This window comes from Podarcis vaucheri (genome assembly GCF_965113315.1).
Source record: "Podarcis vaucheri genome assembly, chromosome: 9".
In the NCBI taxonomy this organism is placed as follows: Eukaryota; Metazoa; Chordata; class Lepidosauria; order Squamata; family Lacertidae; genus Podarcis; species Podarcis vaucheri.
In genome coordinates, this window is record NC_138767.1 from 9,599,379 (window position 1) to 9,621,745 (window position 22,367).

Consider the following 22,367-nt stretch of genomic DNA (forward strand, 5'->3'; position numbering starts at 1 on the left):
GAAGTTTGTCAGACTTGCTGGAAGAACTGAACTGAAAGGACGTGTTTTTCTCTAGTGCTGTAATGTCAGAAATAAACATCATGTAAATAGATTTCTGACTTATTTTCTTTCCCCTGCGGAAGCAAGAGGGAGGGGTTGTGCATTTTGCCCATGCTTGGGAAAATGTCGCCTATCAAAATCTCCCTGGTCTGTCTGGATATCAGCCAGAGGAGGTTACCGGTAAGCAAGCTCCGAGGACAGTGAGAGGGGCCAACCTCTATGGAGGGGGCTTGCAAACCAACAAATGGTAGCAGAGGATAGGCACATCATGTGATGTCAACAATCTGGGTGTCTGCAGCTGTGATGTTTCCATATACTGACACTCCCTCAGCTGTCAAAACGCAACCATCTTCCTCGAGATTCCAGGGAATTTCAGGCACACTTGACCCAGGGTCTGTGTTTCATTTTTGAAAAATGTGGCACAGCAGAGACTGTGGTGTCTTTATGATATATGGTTGTCATACGTCTGAAATTTCCTGGACATAGATAGGATTTGTCTGTCGAAAATGGCATCTGGGTACAATATTCGCAAAGCAGCTAAAATGTCCAGGGAAACCAAGGCAGCCTATGTTGAATGTCTTGGGGGTTTTTTGTGATTTTCCTAAAAAGAAAAAAGGTAAAAAGTTCAACAACTTTGTGCACCTCTATCTATGCCTACAATGAAGGAGTACACAACATTTGTACCCCAAGAGGCTTCCCCCATAAACACAGACACCTGTCATTTTTCTCTGCCTCCTACTCTCCACTTGTCAAATAATATCCTCCTCCCAGCACATCTATCCCACACTCCTTTATCTGTGGAGTGAAGGGGGCCCCACCTCATTGTTTCCTCACACAGAGTTTCCTTTGATTCATTGCTTTGCTAATAGCTCATTAGCCCCACCAAGGAAACTAGTCTAATTAGTTTCCAACAATGCTGATTCCAAGGGAATCTAATATACAGTTTAGAAAGTTTGCCTAGCTTAATTGGCCTTTCACACATGCTAATTCCAGAGGATTAAAAAGCATCTAGCACACACCTTAATGCACACGGGTCTTAATCACATTCAGACACTCAAGTCTTAATTATGTTCTAGCCACTGCAAGCCTACAACACTATTAAGTCATACACTGAAGGATCCCTGCTATTGTACTTCCAACAAGAGGAAAGAAAACTGGCAAAATATGATACTTGAAATCCACGATGCTGTGCAACTTTGTTTGAAACTGATGTACAGGAGTCTTACAGTGAAGTAAGAACTTGGAACACTGAAAGCATAGGGAACCAGCCAAAATTGAGTAGGCAGATGGGTTTTTGACAGAAAATGGACGCAGGTGGCACTGAGGGTTAAACCACAGAGCCTAGGACTTGCTGATCAGAAGGTCAGCGGTTCAAATCCCTGCGATGGGGTGAGCTCCTGTTTCTTGGTCCCAGCTCCTGCCAACCTAGCAGTTCAAAGGCACATCAAAGTGCAAGTAGATAAATAGGTACTGCTCCGGTGGGAAGGTAAACGGCATTTTCATGCGCTGCTCTGGTTCACCAGAAGCGGCTTAGTCATGCTGGCCACATGACCCGGAAACTGTACGCCGGCTCCTTTGGCCAATAAAGTGAGATGAGCGCCACAACCCCAGAGTCGGTCACGACTGGACCTAATGGTCAGGGGCCCCTTTACCTTTACCTAATGTTTTCCATATTTGACATAGACAGACAGACAGATATTCATGGCTACCTGTGCTTACCTTTTGAGGATAAGAAAACTATTTTTAAAAAAAGAATGATTAAAATTAACTGAGACTTCAAGTTTTAATCAGTAGGTTTATCATCTGAAAGAACATGGTACCCTCCAGATACTTTGAAATAGGATCTCTATCAGGCTTAGACATAAAGGCCAATGGTTAAGAATGATGAGTACCATCGTCCAACAATATCTGGAGGATGCCATTTGGGAACCCTTCATCTAAAATTTGGGTTGATTACATGGGAAGTGCAATTTTTAAAGAATGAGGCGATCTGTTAAGGGCACATTCAACATCTATATTAAGGCTTTGGTTATATGTGCATTGATTTGAATACAATCGCCTAATCCCTCAGTTAATTGCTTAAAAGCTGTATGATTGATGAACTAAGCATTCTTTAATGCTGCATCATGCCTGCTCTACAATGTAAGTAGCAACGCTTTGCAAGGAACAAACCAGCCCTATTAAGCTGTAAAGCAATAAAAGCAATTTATAATCCATTCTTCTTTATTTTTTGTTTTGACGCTTTCCATGATAGATCTGATTCAAAATGAGGCAGTTATAATTTTCTGAAAACCGCTAGGTCTGTTTTCAATTCCCTCAATTATAGAGATTTTTTATTTTTATTTTTTATTTTTGTTCTCGTTGCATGAAGCAATCATATGCCCATGAATATCACTCAGGCGATTTGTGTTCAACAAAACACAATCAGTTTCTACAAACCTCCTGAATGCAAAATGAGTTGTCAGAGCAGCTTCCCATCTGCCCCAGCCAATAAGCCTAATGGAAGAGCCAGCCCAAGACATTTTGCCACCTGAGGCAAACCACAAAATGCCTACCCCCACCCATGGGGAGGGGGAAAAATGGGTGAGGAAAGATCACAAGAGACTAGGGCCCTGTGGGACTTGGCATCTTTCTGCAGGGCCTGCAAGACAGAGCTGTTCTGCCAGACCTTTGGCCAAGGCACAGCCTGACCCCCTCCTTTGGCAATCCTCACAGAACTCTAGCCCAATGGTTGCCATTGATCTGATTTGAAATGATTTTATAATGAAATGATTTTAGAATGTTGTATCATTTAACTGTTGTTAGCCGCTCTGAGCCCGGTTTCAGCTGGGGAGGGCGGGATATAAATAAAAATTTATTATTATTATTATTATTTATTATCTACATCAGGAATGGGGGGGGCGGGGAGAGAAATCAAATCAACATTACGTGGCAGTTGAAGTTGCGTTGCACTCAAAGGTCGTCATGGGGTGGGGAGTGGGGAACAGTGCCAGGCGGGTACAGAGCACAGGAGACCCCAGAGGGCAGCCCCCACCATTTCCTCCCTAGGGGTGGGAGGAAACCAGCAGCACTTCCTATTTGTTGAGAAGCCACTATAGAAGCAGCCTTGCTTCTAGCAGTGGCAGAGGAAGGGGTGTGTGGTGGGGGCGTTTGCCCCAGATGTCATCCCTCAGGGGGGTGACATCGGCGCGCCGCCCCCTTGGGACTCTCGCCACGGGCGGCACCCCCTAGGACACTCACCACTCACTGCAGGTGACTAGCCCCACCCCCGCGGGCAGGTAGCCCCGCCTCCAGGTGCCAGATCAGCTAGCTCCACCTCAGAGCCAGTGTGGTGTAGTGGTTAAGAGCGGTAGTCTCGTAATCTGGTGAAGCGGATTCGCGTCTCCGCTCCTCCACATGCAGCTGCTGGGTGACCTTGGGCAAGTCACACTTCTCTGAAGTCTCTCAGCCCCACTCACCTCACAGAGTGTTTGTTGTGGGGGAGGAAGGGAAAGGAGAATGTTAGCCGCTTTGAGACTCCTTCAGGTAGTGATAAAGCAGGATATCAAATACAAATTCTTCTTCTCTGGCTTCTAGAGGCCAATACCTCTCCCCCCCCCCATGTTATGGTGTGGGCCAGGTGTCAAAAGTGTGGAGCCGAAGCACAAAACTGACTGAATGTCAGGCGTGCGGAATACTCTCCCTCTCCCAATGGCACCACGAAGCAGGGAGGAAACAAGAAAGTTCTTACTTACTGTCAGGGCTCTGACACTTACGATTTTATTTCAGTTATCACATTGAAAGAATTCAGTCATTCCTCAATGATGGTGTTGCTCGCACTGCGCTTCCCCTACTCCATTTTATCAACAACACTTGCCTCTATGGCGTCTGTCCGTGGTCAACTGCCTCTGTGCCCTTTGTTCTTGCACACGTAACAAACGACGCGTTTTGGGAGGAGGGTTGGTTAGGCTGTCCAGCGATAGATAAGCTAGCTGCCCTGCCTTCCCTCCTCCTCCTAACACCTCATAACTCTGCTGTTTGTCCGTTTCTGAACTGTTATCTTCCTCAAAGCCCTGCTGTAATCCAAGACTGCCTTCCTCCTCTTTGGAAGCTACAGGAAGAGGATTCCTCCAGCCTGACAAGGTACTACAGTACTGCTGGCACAGGAGCTGAGATACCAATGTGCAAGGAGCCCTAATTTGAGACCCTCTTCCATGCACATGCATAGTAACACGCGCCTCAACATTTCTCCGATGAAAATAAGGATGTTCTAGTCAATAATAAGAAGAACCAAGGGCCTTCTGGCGGTTCCCTCACTATGAGAAGCCAAGTTACAGGGAACCAGGCAGAGGGCCTTCTCGGTGGTGGCACCCTCCCTGTGGAACGCCCTCCCACCAGATGTCAAAGAGAAAAACAAGTACCAGACTTTTAGAAGACATCTGAAGGCAGCCCTGTTTAGGGAAGCTTTTAATGTGTGACATTTTAATCTATTTTTGAATCTTTGTTGGAAGCCGCCCAGAGTGGCTGGGGAAGCCCAGCCAGATGGGTGGGGTACTAATAATAATAATAATAATAATAATAATAATAATAATAATAATAATTAATATACCCCACCCATCTGACTGGCTTACCCCAGCCACTCTGGGTGACTTCCAACATATATAAAAATGTAATAAAAGATTAAACTTTTTTTAAAAAAACCTTCCCTATACAGGGATGCCTTCAGATGTATTCTAAAGGTTGTATAGTTATTTATCTCCTTGGCTCGGGGGTCACATAACTCCATACCCTCCACCATTTCTCTGGAGTGAAAAAAGGGACGTCCTATGATACCCTCCAACATTGTAAGAGTCTGCTAGTGTAAATGGTCTGTAGCTTGACTGCTGTTTCGGAAGCCCAAGTAGCAGGAATATCATATTCGCCATGGAGAGATACAATATTCAGAGTGGTTTAGCACCTCTGTGAGGGGGATAGAGGTTTCCTAATCATAGAATCATAGAATCATAGAGTTGGAAGAGACCACAAGGGCCATCGAGTCCGACCCCCTGCCAAGCAGGAAACACCATCAGAGCACTCCTGACATATGGTTGTCAAGCCTCTGCTTAAAGACCTCCAAAGTAGGAGACTCCACCACACTCCTTGGCAGCAAATTCCACTGTCGAACAGCTCTTACTGTCAGGAAGTTCTTCCTAATGTTTAGGTGGAATCTTCTTTCTTGTAGTTTGGATCCATTGCTCCGTGTCCGCTTCTCTGGAGCAGCAGAAAACAACCTTTCTCCCTCCTCTATGTGACATCCTTTTATATATTTGAACATGGCTATCATATCACCCCTTAACCTCCTCTTCTCCAGGCTAAACATGCCCAGCTCCCTTAGCCGTTCCTCATAAGGCATCGTTTCCAGGCCTAATAACTTTCAGCAACCTTAATAGACTACAGTTTTCAGGTTTCTTTAAGGGGAGGTGTTTATAGTTATACGATACTGCTTTAAATGTATAGTGCAGCTGCGGTATATGGATTTAAGAAGGACCCTGCTGCATCTCCCCACCTTTTCCACCAACCTGTACTCATGGTGCTCAGATGTCTTCTAAAGGTTGTATACATGGGAGTAGCCAGGATTTATTTTAGGGGGTGGGCAGGCATTATGGAGGAGGCAGAATTGAGTTATCTGTGACACAATTGGATAGTTAGTTAAGTATTTTTATTTATTTACTTGATTTTGGGGAGGCAGCTGCCCCCCTGACCCCCTTGGTTATGCCCATGGTTATATAGTTATTCACCTCCTTGGCTAGGAGGGGTCACATAACTGTTTACATTTTGCTTCCCTTTGCCTGTCCTCTGTCTCCAAACATTCATTTTCCTTGGACATCTGTGAGTTCTAGTATTAGGAGAGGGAGAAAAGCTTTTCTCTCCTGAGTTTCTTTCTGTCTGTGCTTGCCAAGACATGTTTTTTTCATAGCTCTCTAGAAATCATTAGCAGAAAAGGTAAAACAACAACAACAACAACTAATAATAATAATAATAATAATAATAATAATAATAATAATGCATAAGTGGAGCTGAAACCCCTGGGATATCCTCCTTTCCCAATACATACTCTCCACAACATTATTTTTGGTCTTAGTGAATCAGTCAGTGAGCAGTCAACACTGCCATAAAACTAATACCTCTCCAATTGCTGTTAGCATTAATTTGTCATGTACAAGATTTGTTGGTGGCTAAACATCAATTTTTGAACATTGCTAGTCCTTGAAGTCCTCAGGTGTCAAGAGCATCATTCATTATACTGCCGTTTTGTTCTGCTGGCAGGCAGCCACCTGGGTACATTGATGTACTCCTCCACTGTAAAAGTGGATTCTGCGACGACGGCCTTACCTTAGGCAAATTGCCTTTATAGATTTCAGTACTATGTAGGAATCTAGGAGCTGAGAGCTACTACACCCCACTTTGTTCAGCTCAGAGAGGGATGCTTAAGCCACACACACTCCCCCAAAAACACTCAATGTAAAATGGGGGTTATTATTACAGATGTTCCAAGTGTCCCTATTTTCTAGGGAACCATCCCCTATTTTTACAGAGGCCATCCCGGTTTCTGATTTGATCCCAGAATGTCCCGCTTTTCCTTAGAATGTCCCTATTTTCATCAGAGAAATGTTGGAGGGTATGGAGCTGAGCTGTCTGAAGGCAATCTTGTATAGGGAAGGTTTTTTAATGTTTTATTATGTTTTTATATATGTTGGAAGCTGCCCAAAGTGTCTGGGGCAACTCAGTAAGATTTGTGGGGTATAAATAGTGAAATTCTCATTATGGACTGGGACATCCCTGTTTTCATTGAAGAAATGTTGGAGGGCATGACAGCCATCTCAGTACATTTTGCTGCCTGAGGCAAAGGACAAAATGGCGCCTAACAAGAGCCAACGGGACCAGTACTTGAATCTTACTCCAATACTGCTGACAGCACACTGTCTTCCACTGCACTTGAGGGCATCAGGCTAGCGTAGAGGGTACAGTGAGGGCCACATGGCATTCATAGCTCTGTCCCCTCCCTACGTCTGCCGCCTGAGGCAACTGTCTCACTCTGCCTCATTATAGGGCTAGCCCTGCATTAGGTATAGCCCCCAGACCATCTTCAAAGGCAACCCAATGTAGAGCACATTATGGTAGTCCAGGTGGGATTTAATAGAGTCTTCAATATGCTTTTTTAAACTTTGTTTTAATTGTATGGTTTTGTTACTTTCCTGCCCTGGGCTCCTTTGGAAGGAAGGATGGAACAGAAAATCACCTTCATAATAATACAGTGGTACCTCTGGTTAGGGATGCGGGTGGCGTGGTGGGTTAAACCACAGAGCCTAGGACTTGCCGATCAGAAGGTCGGCAATTCGAATCCCTGCGACGGGATGAGCTCCTGTTACTCGGTCCCAGCTCCTGCCTACCTAGCAGTTCGAAAGCACGTCAAAGTGCAAGTAGATAAATAGGTACCGCTTCGGTGGGAAGGTAAACGGCGTTTCCGTGTGCTGCTCTGGTTCACCAGAAGCCGCTTAGTCATGCTGGCCATATGACCTGGAAGCTGTACACCGGTTCCCTCGGCCAATGAAGCGAGATGAGCGCTGCAACCCCAGAGTCGGTCACAACTGGACCTAATGGTCAGGGGTCCCTTTACCTTTACCTTACCTCTGGTTAAGAACTTAATTCATTCTGGAGGTCCGTTCTTAACCTGAAACTGTTTTTTTTTTAAAAAAAAATTTATTAAACACTTTCAACATACCAAATTATCAATCCAAATAATCAATTGCATTATTTTCCCCTCCCCCCCATTCCTCCCTCTCCGCCCCACCAAGGACTTCCCTCAGCTCCCCTCCCTGATTTCTTTGCACATATTGTTCTCTGCATGTTATAAAATTGCACATATCCTTGCCTTATCTGTCATGTGTTCAGCTAATAAATTTGTGGATGATTATTCAAAACCTGCCAAGGAGTCCAAGTCATTTTGTTGTCTTTTTAGATAATTTGTAAAAAGTTCCCATTCGTCCTTGAAGTCACAATTGTCCTTTTCACACAGTCTATATGTCAATTTACCCAACTCCGCATAGCTCATCAGTTTTCTTGCCACTGTTCTTTCTCTCTCTTCTTAAAAACGACAGCAAAGTTTTTATATCACCAGAGAATAGCATTTTCACTGCCAATTATGTTATATGCCTTCCCAAATTGATGTACAGTGGTACCTCGGGTTAAGAACTTAATTCGTTCTGGAGGTCCATTCTTAACCTGAAACTGTTCTTAACCTGAGGTACCACTTTAGCTAATGGGGCCTCCTGCTGCCACCACACGATTTCTGTTCTCATCCTGAAGCAAAGTTCTTAACCCGAAGTACTATTTCTGGGTTAGTGGAGTCTGTAACCTGAAGCATCTGTAACCCAAGGTACCACTGTACTACATACTAGTTTCCTGTTTTGCTTCCTTGCTGGGCTACCGGCAAGATAAACGATACATTGGAGAGGGTTGCCCATGTATCAAGTTGTTTTGAAATGCTGTTTTGAAAAGCACAGTGATGCCATCCCTGCAATTAGCCCTTCTAAACCTTTTCACAGATAAAGAGTCTGTTCTCTGTAGCAGGGAACTGATCAGTCACTTACTCACTAAGTAGCCACTGCAAGAGTCTGGAGAGACAAGGTGGGAGCAGATACAGATGATTGGTATGCAAAAGGAGAATTATTTGTTACATTAGTTTTGCATTATAAGAAGAAATGGCACACAAACTGAGGACACTTAGAGGCCCGTGTAAAAGTGGTAAGTTTAATTTGGTATGATTTTACGATTGATGTTAACATCCAGGAGCTTGCCACTTCCCCACCGAAAGCTTTTAAATGTATGTGGTTGAGATGAATCATTTTTATAGTTTCCCCCCTGGCGATGTGTTTTTCTTTCCAGTGGACCCCTGAACTCTGTGATGGATGCTGCATATTTCATTTTATATTGCCTGCTGTAAAAGGTAGGGGGTGTTTAATAGTATTTTATATTTTTTAAAGAAATTTATCTACAGTGAATACTTCTGACAGATTTATGTGTTTGCTGGCTGAGTTTGTTAAGAAGTAAAGGGAAGGGTTAAACGCTTTCCCCCAGCCAATCTGCTCCAGTCAAATTAGCAGCCACCCCACAGCAGCTGTGATAAAGTTTGTTGAGAAAGTTAAAAGACCCATCTTTTATTCCACCACATTTGTTTGGGCCCAAGATCAAAGCAAGATCCTGCAACACTTCCAGGATATCTGTGTTTGGTAGGATCACTATGACAAGGCTGCACACAATAGGTACTATATTTTTCTGTGTATAAGACAATGCTTTTTGCTATTTAAAAAAAGGACAAAAAATGGATGTTGTCTTATACACAGATAGTGAATGCAGTGGGGGACGTGTAATTAGTGGCAGCAGCAAGCAGGAGACTGGCAGCGGCAATTGGGCAGGTGATTGGTGGCTGTGGCTGTGGCAAGGTGGGCAGGCGATTGCCTGTGGCTGCAGCAATTGGGCAGGTGATTGGTGGCTGTGGTGAGGCTGGCAGGTGATTGGCAGCTGCAGCAAGTGGGCGGGTGGGCTGTTGGTGGCAGCGAGTGGGCAGACAATTGGCAGCTGCAGCGAGGTGTGCGGGCGGCAGAGGCTGTGACAAGCGATCTGCAATGGCGGGCAGGCGTGTGAGCGATTGGCGGAAGTGACTTCCCCCACGCCACAAAAAAAAGCTAAACAACTTAATTTCTTAATTTTGGGTTTAAAAAATTAGGAGTCATATATGGGGGCGTCTTTTACACAGAAAAATATAGTAAGCCTTGATTCCAGTAGATTTGGCAAGAAACTGTTCCAAATGTCATGTGCCACTCTGGAGTCCCTCCATCACCAGTGAACAGGGAAAACTGGAAAAAAGGAAAAGCAAGGCTCTGAAACTACAAATGCTTGACGTAGAATCTATAAGGCTCTCCTTTGCTGGCACTGACAGCACTGCTTGCTTTGCTTCACCCGCCTTCTTCGTGCCCAAATGCTGCCCAAATCCTGTGACACAGACCAACTTCCAATGGGCTGAAGCTGTTTATAGATTGTAGATTTGGGCAGTGCCACAAACTCTCTTCCACATAACTGCCAATAGTAAAATGTGGGGAATGGAAAACACTTGCCATTTTGGATATATCCAGAACGGAAGGAGGAGTGTGTGTATGTGTGTGTGTGTGTGTGTGTGTGTGTGTGTGTGTAAAACAGGAATAACAAAACTATGATCTGTTTTCAACCAGCCTTGCAATGCTCTTTGTGTTCATTTCCGCTGCTTGGCAGATCTCATCCTAGGCAGAAACTAGTAATTACTTCTTACTGTGACATTTAGAATTATAAATGAAATTGGAATGTACTTTCTAATTCCCTGATCAATTTGATTGATTTGTCTTTTCATTCCCTTAATGGCATTGCTTATTAGACTGTCTAATACAGACTTTATTGGAGGGTAGGGACAAGAATATTAGCTTCCTAAGATTTTGACATAGTTATAATGACACCTGGATCCACTCTGAAGAGGCAGAATTCTGTATCTTATTTTCAGCAAGATACAGAATAAAAAGGATGGTATTTCCAGCTAGTATAGCAGTAATCTGGAAAGACCCTGCAATGCCAGTACTGCAGAGTGGGGAGTGAAAACCTATTTACATTCTCTTCATTACAGCTGCAAATAGCACATCTTGTAAGCACACATTAAGTAAGCATTCACAGGGTGCTTTCAAGAAATGCAGAGGCATAGCATGGGGGGCAGGGAGCCATGGCCCTCAGCAGACATTTTTGAGGGGGTGCAATCAGGTGCCCCCACAACAGGCACGAAGTGGCTGACAGCTGAGGTGTGGTGGCAGGTGAGTTGGTCTAGTGGGCAGGTGGATGGAGGCAGTGAGAGAGGACCCTGTTGGAAGGGGGCTCCGTTCACCCTCCATGAGGGCTCCACACACCCCCCCCCTGGCATGCACCCCTACTCCAGCTGCCCAGTCCACCAGGGGTGCTCAACACTTGCCTTGCCCTGGGCACCAGCAACCCACACTATGCCACTGAATAAAGGAGCAGTTGCTGTGACTTTGAATTCAATATCTGAGCTGTACAAATGTACAGATATTTAAAAGTAACATGCAACGAGTGTAGAGCCTGAACTGTACAAATCAACAAGCATGTGCACTTTCACAAAAGCACTTGTACATGTACATATAAAGACAGCTTGTCATTGTAGATGAGTTTCTTCATCATCCTCATGCTTACTCAGAAATAAGTCCCACTGTGCTCAGTTGCGCTTACTCCATAGTAACTGTGTACAGAAGTGAAGCTTAATATTTCAGGGCACAGAATGGACCAGTGCTTTTTTTCTTTCCTTTTCTTTTTAGTAGAAAAGGGTGCCAATACGCACCATGAAGTTGTTATAGCAAGCGCCACACTTTTAACATTTGTAGGGAGAAGAACTTGCTGGTACTGCATACTTTTGAATACACCCAGAAAAAAGCAGTGGAAGGGACAATACCAAAAAGCATTTAGTACACCCAAAACTCCAGTGAATTAAAACCTTTGGGGAGATTAAATATGGCAATAACTGGAATAAGGAGGAAAATGTTATTTTAAAATGAAGGGATCTGAGCTAAAAGACAAAAGACTTTAACATTATTACCTTCCAAACTGACATATCGCAAATGGCAACTGACTCAGCTACATAACAAAGAGATTACTGTATGTGGTAGGAGTACCCGGTATGGATATTATCTGGCATTGATTTTTGCCTCTTGGATGGCAATTGTTACTTTCCTGAATTTGAAAGAGCTCAACAGTTCTCTGTCGCTGTACTATATTTTCATGTGTTTATGGGCTGCAAGCACAGTGTGTTTCTTTTGTTCCCAGAGAATTCAGCGTATCAAATACATTTTAGTTCAGCATACATTCCCAGCAGGAGAGCAAGCCTGCTTAAATTGCAAAACACTTCGCAAATGTGCCTGGACTGGTGCCAGAACTCAGAAGGTGAAATCGCTGAGAAACATAGATGCTGTGCTCCCCTATGACTAGGGACAATTGGTGGTGGTTGTGGGGAGGACTGGGACCTCAAATTCATTGTTTTGGCATTTAATTCATTTCACAACTTGTTTTTATGTGCATCAGACCAAAGGGTAAGACCCTCCCTCAGCTTAGAGTGGCAAATTTTAGCAAGCAAGAGATGTGATTTGGTAAAAGACATAGTCTTTTTATTAACTGTGATAGTGTAGTGGCAAATTCAGAAATGCAAGGTCTTTTCATCCTAGTCACAGCCACACCCCTTCTAAGATTATACAATAATCCTATATTTGCATAATACTGACAATTAGGGATGCATTGCAATGATCAACCCAGATCTCCATGTGTTGCCTTTTGACTAGATCTTTGATTTTCTGCACACATAAATGTGCAAATTATTTGAAGTGCTCCAGTATCTTTTTAAAGGGGGTGGCTTAAGTTGATTTTTTCACAAAGTTCCACTGAATGCAACAGAACTTGCACATCTTTCTCTTGAAACTAAAGCACCCTGTGTTTTCATTCTTCCTAAATGCTTAGCTTTGGAGCATAGAGAACAGCTCCTCAGTGTTCTTCCTGCATAGCTGTCAACTTTCCCCTTTTCTTGCGAGGAATCCTATTCGGAATAAGGGAATTTCCCTTTAAAAAAGGAAAACATTGACGGCTATGCTTCCTGAGTGCCTTCTGACCCTCGGACCCAACCTCCATGGCTGACTCACTTCCTTTCACTCAGATTGACTCAGATCAGATCCACACAAAGGGTGAAATGATGTCTTCTCAGTGGCTGAAAATCTCCCCTTTCATGGTGACTGAGCAGCTCTAGGACTAGAAACTGGGACCATGCTGCAGAAAGAGTCATGGGTCTTTAAACTCCACTACGTCCCTGGTGGAAATAGATTTTGTCATGTTAAAGAGTTACAAATGCCCACAAATATTAATAAACAATATATTGGTTCTGGGGGCAAAATAATAGACTGTGATGAGCAGCTCCTTGCAGATCAGCTAATGAAATAAACCAGGGTTTCCAGAACTGGGTCTCCAGCTGTTTTGGACTACAATACCCATCATCCCTGACCATTGGTCCTGCTAGCTAGGGATTATGGGAGTTGTAGTCCAAAAACATTCTATGAAGACTTACAACACCTTATAGAAATGACACCAAAGAAGGATGTTCTTCTCATTATAGGGGATTGGAATGCTAAAGTAGGGAGTCAAGAGATAAAAGGAACAACTGGCAAGTTTGGCCTTGGAGATCAAAACGAAGCAGGGCAAAGGCTAATAGAGTTCTGCCAAGAGAACAAGCTGGTTATCACAAACACGCTTTTCCAACAACACAAGAGACGACTCTACACATGGACATCACCAGATGGGCAGCATCAAAATCAGATTGATTATATACTCTGCAGCCAAAGATGGAGAAGCTCTATACAGTCAGCAAAAACAAGACCTGGAGCTGACTGTGGCTCAGATCATCATTTTCTTATAGCAAAATTCAAGCTTAAACTGAAGAAAGTAGGAAAAACCACTGGGCCGGTAAGATACAATCTAAGTCAAATCCCTTATGAATACACAGTGGAAGTGAGGAACAGGTTTAAGGATTTAGATTTGGTGGACAGAGTGCTTGAAGAATTATGAATGGAGGCTCGTAACATTATACAGGAGGCAGCAACTAAAACCATCCCAATGAAAAGGAAATGCAAGAAAGCAAAGTGGCTGTCCAACGAAGCCTTACAAATAGTGGGAGAGAGAAGGCAAGCAAAATGCGAGGGAGATAGTGAAAAATACAGGAAATTGAATGCAGAGTTCCAAAAAATAGCAAGGAGAGACAAGAAGGCCTTCTTAAACGAGCAATACAAAGAAATAAAGGAAAACAATAGAATGGGAAAAACCAGAGATCTGTTCAAGAAAATTGGAGATATGAAAGGAACATTTCGTACAAAGATTACCATAATGAAAGACAAAAGTGGAAAGGACCTAACAGAAGCAGAAGACATCAAGAAGAGGTGGCAAGAATACACAGAGGAATTATACCAGAAAGATATGGATGTCTCGTACACCCCAGGTAGTATGGTTGCTGACCTTGAGCCAGACATCTTGGAGAGTGAAGTCAAATGGGCCTTAGAAAGCACTGCTAATAACAAGGCCAGTAGAAGTGATGATATTCCAGCTGATCTATTTAAAATTTTAAACGATGATGCTGTTAAGGTGCTACACTCAATATGCCAGCAAATTTGGAAAACTCAGCAGTGGCCAGAAGATTGGAGAAGATCAGTCTACATCCCAATCCCAAAGAAGGGCAGTGTCAAAGAATGCTCCAACTACCGCACAATTGCACTCATTTCACACGCTAGCAAGGTTATGCTTAAAATTCTACAAGGCAGGCTTAAGCAGTATGTGGACCGAGAACTCCCAGAAGTGCAAGCTGGATTTCGAAGGGGCAGAGGAACCAGGGACCAAACTGCAAACATGTGCTGGATTATGGAGAAAGCTAGAGAGTTCCAGAAAGACATCTACTTCTGCTTCATTGACTATGCAAAAGCCTTTGACTGTGTCGACCACAGCAAACTATGGCAAGTTCTTAAAGAAGTGGGAGTGCCTGATCACCTCATCTGTCTCCTGAGAAATCTCTATGTGGGACAAGAAGCTACAGTTAGAACTGGATATGGAACAACTGATTGGTTCCAAATTGGGAAAGGAGTACGGCAAGGCTGTATATTGTCTCCCTGCTTATTTAATTTATATGCAGAATTCATCATGTGAAAGGCTGAGCTGGATGAATCCCAAGCCAGAATTAAGATCACCGGAAGAAATATCAACAACCTCAGATGACACAACCTTGATGGCAGAAAGTGAGGAGGAATTAAAGAACCTTTTAATGAGGGTGAAAGAGGAGAGCTCAAAATATGGTCTGAAGCTCAATGTCAAAAAAACGAAGATCATGCCCACTGGTCCCATCACCTCCTGGCAAATAGAAGGGGAAGAAATGGAGGCAGTGAGAGATTTTACGTTCTTGCACTCCATGATCACTGCAGATGGTGACAGCAGTCACGAAATTAAAAGACGCCTGCTCCTTGGGAGAAAGACGATGGCAAACCTAGACAGCATCTTAAAAAGCAGAGACATCACCTTGCCAACAAAGGTCCGTATAGTTAAAGCCATGGTTTTCCCTGTAGTAATGTATGGAAGCGAGAGCTGGACCATCAAGAAGGCTGATCGCCGAAGAATTGATGCTTTTGAATTATGGTGCTGGAGGAGACTCTTGAGAGTCCCATGGACTGCAAGAATATCAAACGAATCCATTCTTAAGGAAATCAGCCCTGAGTGCTCACTGGAAGGACAGATCGTGAAGCTGAGGCTCCAGTACTTTGGCCACCTCATGAGAAGAGAAGACTCCCTGGAAAAGACCCTGATGTTGGGAAAGATGGAGGGCACAAGAAGAAGGGGACGACAGAGGACGAGATGGTTGGACAGTGTTCTCGAAGCTACAAACATGAGTCTGACCAAACTGCGGGAGGCAGTGGAAGACAGGAGTGCCTGGCGTGCTCTGGTCCATGGGGTCACAAAGAGTCGGACACAACTAAACGACTCAACAACAACAAGAAGTCCAAAAACAGCTAGAGACGCTTTGCCTAAGGGGCCTCAAATGCTGGAAGTGATCAGGGCCTCTCTGTACGTCTGAAGGGCCTGCCGGTGACACTTCCTGAGGTGATGTGGCTTTTAGTTTCTTCTGAAACTGAAAGAAAAAAGAAGGCAGTTAAAGTTGGGGTGTTGTCGCCACCCTGCAACCCGTTAAGAATATTTTGAGACAGGGCCTGTCATCATCTCAGGCTGTTGTGAATACATGCTGGAGGTTTCCTCAGCAACCAAGGTCTGGCTGGAGGGCATGACTCTCTCAGTGTACAGAAATAGAAGAAATTCAGGGTGGGAGAGTTGTGGGCTTGAGGAAGAGAACTACTCTTGTCACAGTTACAGGTAGGTAGCCATGTTGGTCTGCCGTAGTCGAAACAAAATAAAAGAATTCCTTCCAGTAGCACCTTAGAGACCAACTAAGTTAGTTATTGGTATGAGCTTTCATGTGCATGTACATTTAAAACATGTAAACATTCATTTAAAACATTTAAACATTCAAGCATTTTTAAAAAAATAATATTTATTGAGTTTCCAAAAATTTAAACACTACAAATAAAAAACAACACAGTACAATGCAAAAACACGACAAAACACTAACACATAAGACAAATAAAACAAAACAAAGACCATTTTAAACAATTTCAATGTCGTATCTTTCATTCGCTTATTTCCACGACTTCCTCACACCTCCCTTTTTGTATTCCACATCAATTAATTATATCAGCAATTCCTTTCCATCTTCCTCTGTTTTCTATCCTATAATTATCTTAACACATTCTAACCTTATTTTATTCCCTTTAATGCTCAATTGATCTATTTATACTTAATTCCTTATAACATTTCTGCTAAAGCCATATAACTTCATTCCAACTTTGTTCTAACATTCATTAATTTTGCAGTATTTCTATAAATAGTCTTTAAACTTCTAGTCTTCTTCCACCAGCTCTTCTCCCTGGTCTCGGATTCTGCCGATTCTTTCAGCCAGCAAAAAGCAGATGATTCACAACAAAATTTAGGGGTCTGGCAGGGCAAGTCCACCTCCTTCTTTAGCATCCGTTGATATCTTAAATTTTACTCGTGACTTCCTGCCCTGCCAAACAGATCTAGAGACGTCCCTCTGCCACCTCCTGGAACAGTCCCTCCCATCCAAAACTTGCAATGTTTGAAACAAAAGCAACATCCCCGACATCACAGCAACCCTCATCCCCACCACAGCAACTTGGCCCAACAATAACAACTTCCAATTTAACCCTATTTCCAAATCCCCCTTCTCTTCAAGCCAACGTCCTTCACAGTTGCCCTTGAATAAATTCACATTTCTGGCGGTCGTACTAACCCCCAAATACCTCTCTTTCTCAACCAATGTTAGTCCCATCTCCTCCTGAAACTCTATCAAGGTTTCCTTTTCCTCAGGTAAGGCTCTGATCCTCAATTTCATCTGTTTCTCTTTAAGTTCAGTCATATCAAATGTCAGCTTGTATTCCTCAAACCGTCCTTGTATGGATGGGACTCTCTCTCTCTCCAGTTGAATTACTTTAACTTCAGCAGCAAGGGTTTTCTCCTTAACTTCATCCTCAGTTTGCCGTATCAGGATAGATTCCTGTATCAATTTCTGGGTGGTTTCTGTATTGGTATACACCTTTTGTTCCAGGTTATTTAGACTTTCTACCATTAAATCAGTTTTAATATTTGCAGCATCCATTTTCATATTTGTCACATCCATTTTCTTGTGAAGCTGTTCCAGCGAATCATTTATTTTCACTAATACAACCACTAAGGCCTCTTCTGGCGACATTCCGTCTTTCCCATCTGCCATAACACTCAATAGATTCAAGGTCAACTCACAGTCTTGTGGTTTTTATCTTACAAGTAGAAATTTCCCAGCCCAGATCTTATGTAGTCGCCAGTTTCAAGAGCTTCCACTAGAGGGAAACAGTTTCTATTTGTATTGATAAATAATATCCTCTTATAGGCACAGTTCAAACAACCCAAAACTAATTTTGATTTTCAGTTACTTTCACTGCTGGAAACAGTAGAAACAATGTATCTTCTCTTATGCTAGCTGTCAATGAACGATCCAAGCGCTGTCAATAAATGTCCCACCAAAACGTTGGACCTTCTAGCAGTCCGTTCCCAGGGTCCGAGCGGCGGTGTTTTACCTCTCTTGGTCTCTTCCGCAGGCAAACTCAGTTCACAACTTCCCTCCCCCCTCTTCTCCTGCCTCCAAGGGGGGGATTATATTATTTACTTATGGAAATTTGGTCTTTTGCAAAAGGCTTTCCAAGACTTCAGCTTGCAGCCTCAATTGCTTCAGTCTATTTACAAAAGGGGAAGGCGGACTTCCTGTATTGAACCTTCCCCGTTTCGATGCCAAATTAGACGTTTTAAAAAATCAAATTTTCCCGATTAAGCTCTACTCATGGGTAGTTACTTTAGAGTCAAATTGTCCACAGGCAAAAGTCAGCGCTCTCCAACAACAGCGTTGTGGCTTCGCTCTGTGAAAGAAGCAGATGATTCGAAGCACCGCGCCGCTCACCCCACGTCGCTCCGGATCCCCGAAACCGGGTTTCCCTGCGAGTGGGGGAGGCGCAAAAGGTGCCCGCCGAATCCCACGCTCACAGGCTTCTCCCGCCTGTGATTTTTAACGGGTCTCCGCCTTCGCCGTGGCAGCCAGACCCAAATTTCCACTGAGCTGATTCCTCCCCATCAGAGGAATCCAGCCATTGCCGGAGGCGCCTCCCCGGAAGTCTAAACATTCAAGCATTTAAAACTTCCCTAAACAGGGCTGCCTTCAGATGTCTTCTAAAAGTCAGATAGTTGTTTATTTCCTTGACATCTGGTGGGAGGGTGGGTGCCACCACCGAGAAGGCCCTCTGCCTGGTTCCCTGTAACCTCACTTCTCACAGTGAGGGAACCACCAGAAGGCCCTCAGAGCTGGACCTCAGTGTCTGGGCTGAATGATGGGGGTGGGGATACTCCTTCAGGTATACTGGGAACCACTGCCCTAGACCAAATCCTCGCCACCAGCCCAACTGTCTTTCTATGCTCCCTTCAATCCCCACTTAACCTTGACATTCTATACTCCAAGCAATCTCTTCTGTCATCCCCTCCAAACACAAACTCCAGACCTGGTTCACTGCAAGTCTTTTTGAGGTGTCAAAGGGCAAGTGAGGCTGTGGGGTTATATGTTGAGAGCTCCTCCAAAAGCCATGTGACTCATCCCAACCATGCCACCAACTGTATTGGGGCATAACTTTGGAAGTTAGGAAGTTGCCTTATATCAACTCAGACCATTGCTCAATCTAGCTTAGTATTGCCTACACAGACTGGCAGTGACTCTCCAGGGTTACAGACAGGGGTTTCTCCCAGCCCTACTTTGGGAAACCAGGATTGAACCCAAGATCTTTTACAGATGCTTTACCACTGAGCTATAGCTCTTATGAAGCAAGGAGCCTGCTCTTTGAGTGGAAGATCCCAATAATGGCTATCAACCCAGTGAATATGGTCAGGTTGTTGTTGCTTTCAGTCCATAAATACTAGGCAACTGGTTATTATTTTGGTAAGCTACATAATTTCACCACAGCAGACAGTGAGAACAGTCATGTAGTGTCTGGCAGAAGAAGAACTGCAGCAGGACAGAAACAGTGTTGCATATGGTGAATACAGGGCAAAAAGGAAAACGATGCCCTCTTTCATCTCCATTCCCTCTTCACAGAGTCCCTGCTTTCTGGCCTGTTGCAATGAGGGTATTTTGCTGTTATCCTAATTATAGCCACCACTATTTCAAACTGTGATAATTAATCACCCAGTGGTTTTCCGAATGTGCTTTCCCAGAATATGCCGGGGTTACTTAGGGGCTGAGCAAGGGCTTCTCAGCGTGGAGATCAGTAATGGCAGACTAGTTTCAGCTTGCCTGTTATTACCAGTCTTACTTAGCAGTGAGCCACAAATAATGCCGCATATATTCAGGTCATACTCTGTTTACTTTCCATTCACAAGCTGAGACAGAAAGCCATCCTTATATGAAAAGGCACCTGAGAGGAATGCTTTAGAAATGTGATATTTGCACATTTCAGGAAGAACTGATCTAAATTATTGTATGGATCAGAATTTAGGCTGCAAACCTAACCCCACTTACCTGGGAGTAAAGGTAAAGGTAAAGGGACCCTTGACCATTAGGTGCAGTCATAGCCGACTCTGGGATTGCGGCGCTCATCTCGCTTTATTGGCTGAGGGAGCCGGCGTACAGCTTCCAGGTCATGTGTCTATCATGACTAAGCCACTTCTGGAGAACCAGAGCAGCGCACAGAAACGTTGTTTACCTTCCCGGCAGAGTGGTATCTATTGATCTACTTGCACTTTGATGTGCTTTCGAACTGCTAGGTTAGCAGGAGCAGGGACCGAGCAATGGGAGCTCACCCCGTTGCGGGGATTCGAACCGTTGACCTTCTGATCAGCAAGTCCTAGGCTCTGTGGTTTAACCCACAGTGCGACCTGCATCCTAATTACCTGAAAGTAAGCGCCATTAAATGCAAGGGGATTTACATCTGAGTAGACATGGTTAGGATGGCAGTGATAGAGCTTTTTTTCAGCTGGAACTCACCAGAACTGAGTTCCAGCACCTCTTGGGTGCATTCTGGCACTCCTTTAGCATTGTGTTCCTTTGGGGAGGGCTGTGTGGCTGGTGGCATGGCTCTCGTATCATTCTTCAATAACCCCTAGAGAGGACAAGATGTCCAGCTTTCATTTCAATAGAAAAATGAATGAAAGGAATGATACAGAATCAAGGTCAATTCTGTGTCCAGGGCAGCTGTTTACCAACTCCACCTGGTACACCGACTGAGACCCTACTTGCCTGCTCCCTGTCTCACAAGAGTGGTACATGCTCTGGTTATCTCCCACTTGAACTACTGCAATGTGCTCTGTGTGGGGCTACCTTTGAAGGTGACTCAGAAACAACTAATACAGAAAGCGGCATCTAGACTGGTGACTGGGAGCAGCCACCGGGACCATATAACACTGGTCCTGAAATATCTTCACTGACTCCCAGTACGTTTCTGAGTACGGTTCAAAGTGTTGGTATTAAACGGCCTCAGCCTCTTATTTCTGAAGAAACGTCTTCATCCCCATCATTCAGCCCAGACACTGAGATCCACCTCCGAAAGCCTTCAGGTGGTTCCCTCACTGCAAGAAGTGAAGTTACAGGGAACCAGGCAGAGGGCCTTCTCAGTGGTAGCACCCACCCTGTGGAATACCCTCCCATTAGATGTCAATGACATAACTAACTGCACAACTTTTAGAAGACATCAGGAAGTTTTTAAATGTTTGGTGTTTTATTCATAGCTCTCAACTTACAGATTTGAAAATAAGGGACCAGCAGCCTCGAAAATAAGGGATCAGCAGCCAAAATAAGGGATTTTGCGAGCACAGGTATGTTCAACTTCTGAGCCCCTCCGAGCCAAAGGCAGAAAGCCCAGTCAGTAGCCAAACGAAGCCTCAAGCGGTGGTTCCCACAGCGCAGCAACCCGGCAAAGGGGATGCAGCAAGGAAAACCACCGTCACCTCTCCGCTGGGAAGAGCTGAGCAAAGGCGAGTTCCCAGGCAATCCAGCCGATTTGATCAGCACAAGGCGTGCAAGTTCCACCTCCCAGTCGTTCTTAGACTCCTTATTGGGTGAGCAACGCAGCCAAGCAACACAGTTGAAGCCTCCCTCCTCCCTGGCTGGCAGGGAGGGAGGGAGAGGAGCTGCTTCCTTTGAAACCCGGCAAATTTAAGGGACATCATCAATAAGGGACAGCAGCGGGACACGGTGCTGGGATAAGGGACTGTCCCGCCAAATAAGGGACGGTTGACAGCTATGGTTTTATTGTGTTTTTATGTGTTGGAAGCCACCCAGAGCTGCTGGAACAACTCAGACAGATGGGCAGGGTATAAATAATAAAATCATTATTAAAATATTAGGAGCTTAAAAAATAATAATCCATCTGGATCAGGCCCATCATACATAGTCCAGCATCTTGTTCTCACAACGGCCAACTAGAAGCCCCAATGGGACACCTGCAAGCAGAAGATGAATGTGAGGTCTCTCTCCCTGCTTATGATTCCAGCAACTAGCACGGAGAAGCATATTCCTGCTGACACTTGGCAGATTTCCCCACCTCCCAAATTCACTGTCATCCTTCATTAAAGATCTTCAGCTTGTAAGAACCTCAGAGGAGCAGGTACATCCAGCAGCTACAGCAGGTGCTCACATTACAAGCAAATTGTTCATAATGAGCACCACAGTTGCTCTCCCTCAACCTCAAAAGCAAGGAAGCAAACAAGCAAACAAACATACAAAAAAAAAACAGCCTTGTGAGGCTTTTAGCAAACAAGCATCATTAGCAAATCTGGCACCTAATGGGCAGTACAATAAGTCATAGCAGAACATGTTGGCTTAATGGGGAGGCTATTACTGAACACTGGACCATGTCTGCAGCTTCCTCTGTAGCTCGGGTTTAATTCAGTACCATGCAAGCAGCATTCATCAGTCTTTATTTATCCATTCATTCATACCTCACCCATCTGGTTGGGTTTCCCCAGCCTCTCTGAGCGGCTCCCAACATAATAATAATAATAATAATAATAATAATAATAATAATAATAATAATAATAATAATAAAAAGCAGGGGTCAGCAAACTTT